The sequence below is a fragment of the Austrofundulus limnaeus genome, unplaced genomic scaffold (assembly GCF_001266775.1).
Source record: "Austrofundulus limnaeus strain Quisiro unplaced genomic scaffold, Austrofundulus_limnaeus-1.0 Scaffold329, whole genome shotgun sequence".
Lineage (NCBI taxonomy): Eukaryota > Metazoa > Chordata > Actinopteri > Cyprinodontiformes > Rivulidae > Austrofundulus > Austrofundulus limnaeus.
The window spans coordinates 111,276-113,497 of record NW_013952731.1 but is presented as its reverse complement, the minus strand read 5'-3'; the positions used below and the strand labels follow the sequence as shown (position 1 = coordinate 113,497).

The following is a 2,222-nucleotide window of genomic DNA, read 5'->3' as shown; positions in this document are numbered from 1 at the left end:
ATATAAAGATCATTTAGAGAAGTTATTCCCTTTAAACTCCAGGTATTGAAAACAGAGTCCATTAGTGAAGGAGTAGTTTTGGTTTTACCTTTATTTTTTATGTTGAACTTCATGTAAGAATATTTCCCTGATAATGAGATCTCTTCAAATCCTACAAAATATTTTATATGAATGTTTCAGTGTCTTTGCTTTATTGTTGTCTTCTTATGCTACTTTTAGCTATCTTTTGCTAGTTTTAGCTTTGGCTAGACTTTTCTTGGCTACTTTTAGCTTGCATTTCACTACATTTTGCTATCAGGTTTCTTCTGTTAGCATGGCTAGTGGTTTGCTCCAGTTACCTTTTGGTTCATTTGTTACTACCATTTAGACGCTTTGGATTTTGGCCAATGTTTTTTTGCTTTTTGCTTCTTTTGGCTAGCCTTTTGCTGCTTTCTAATAGCGTTTAGCTACTTTTGGCTCATGTTTTGCTGCTTTTTATTACTTTTAGCTAGCCATAATGCTATTTTCAGCTACCATTTAGCTAGTTTTGACATTTGGTTGATGCTTTGCTGCTTTTATTACTTTTAGCTTTTGACAAGCCTGTTGCTGAATTCAGCTATTGTTTAGCTCCTTTTGACTCATGCTTTGACACTTATGTGGCCTGCCTTTTTTGCTGAAATTAGCTAATGTTTTGCTACTTTTAGCCAGTGGCTCATGTTTTTTTTTTTGCTTTAGCTATCATTTTGCTTTTTTGTTTCACTTCCCTACTGCCCTGCTATTTTTAGCTTTTTCCATCACTTCTGCAGCTTTTAGCTTCTGCTCTTTGTTTTAACTTTAACAACTCTGTTGTAGCGTCTTTGTCAGAGCTGTCAGCTCTCAGCATTAATATTCATTAATTATCTAATTTCCCTCTGGGAACAATAAAGTATTTTTGAATTGAACTGAATTTATTTCTCATTTTATTYGAGTTTAATTGTTCTCCCTCTCCCTCCTCCAGGGTCCTGGTATTCAGTGCTGAGGGCGAAAGGTGGAATAACTAAAGGAGCTGCAGGAATGTGGTCCACGGCCGGCTCTCATACGTGCCTCTTGGGTTGTTTTTTCTTCAGCGAGCCGGGTCGATGAACTGGAGAAAACGGTGGAAGAGGAGGGGGTAAAAACCAGTGGAAAGAGCAGCCCGTCACAGAGATGGGTTTGAGACGATGAGAAGGGAGCTTGTTTTCACGGCGCTGCCTGTTGGACACCAGCAGAGAGAAGAGAGGGCCGTTCTGGCAGGAGGGTGGGGGCTGGGGGGATAAAATAAGGGAAAAGGCTGGTTTTGTGCTGCTGATACACAGACCAGCCTCTATCCTTCTGCCCTTTTAGCAGCACTAATCCCTCCTCAAATCCCTCACAAAGCGAGGGCCGTAAAAAAGAACCAGAGACGGGTCTCGTCCTTTTCCCGGGGGCGTGATTTCAGGACGTCAGCAACTTTTCAGTCCAAGCTAAACAGCAAACAAGACAGCAGTCTTGATTATTACTGAAACTAAACAGCAGCGGACTGGTTGAACAATTCAAACACGGAGCTGTGAAAGCAGAAACTATTWTTCCCAAAAGAAAAGGTCAAACTGAGGAGGCTTTGTTCTACCCTCGCCCCTGGAGGATCCAGAGCGCCGCAGCGCCCTTTGACCGCTCACTCACGTTGGTGTGAAATTTTCTAATAACCCACGAGACTCTCTAAGAGACACACCCCTTAGTGTCTCCTCTTTTTTTTTTTTTTTTTTTAACAAACAACAAATGGTACTGATGTTTTTTTTTTTTGTGCTAGTTTAGAACTCGGTCAGAAGCTGTGGTGTCCCTCTTGTTCAGGATGTTTCACAAAGAGCTCCAGTTTGTTTGTTTTTACCAGCGTTCATGTATTCAACTTTAGAAGTTGGTTCCTCTAACTGTTCTCTTGGAATACCTGTAGATGTGTCAGAGATGACTTTAAGCTATTTAAACTGTTTAGATAGAAAAGAATAGAAACATGTTATTGTTYGGTAGGGCTGCCACGATTAATCGATTAATCGACGACTAATCGATTATTAAAATAATCGATGACTAATTTAGTAATCGATTAATCGTTTTCTCTTTTTTTTGTTCTTTTTCTCTCCAAACTGCTTTGACAGCTTCCACTGCCACATCTGCCTTTCTGTCCTTGACACACATGCACAGTAGTGGTAACTGGGGTAGGCCGTGGACGTCACAAGACATTACAGGTGCTGGTC

The 2,222-nt window shown here is 40.6% G+C and overlaps 1 protein-coding gene across 1 annotated transcript in view; it reads left to right on the top strand.

The window, feature by feature from the left end:
* chst7 (carbohydrate (N-acetylglucosamine 6-O) sulfotransferase 7) overlaps positions 1-1,740 on the top strand; it is a 7,325-nt gene extending 5,585 nt beyond the window's left edge. The window contains exon 2 of the mRNA XM_014022420.1: positions 977-1,740. The gene's annotated coding sequence lies outside the window, so the exon portion shown is untranslated. The remainder of the gene's footprint in view (positions 1-976) is intronic.
* Positions 1,741-2,222: the final 482 nt, after the last annotated feature.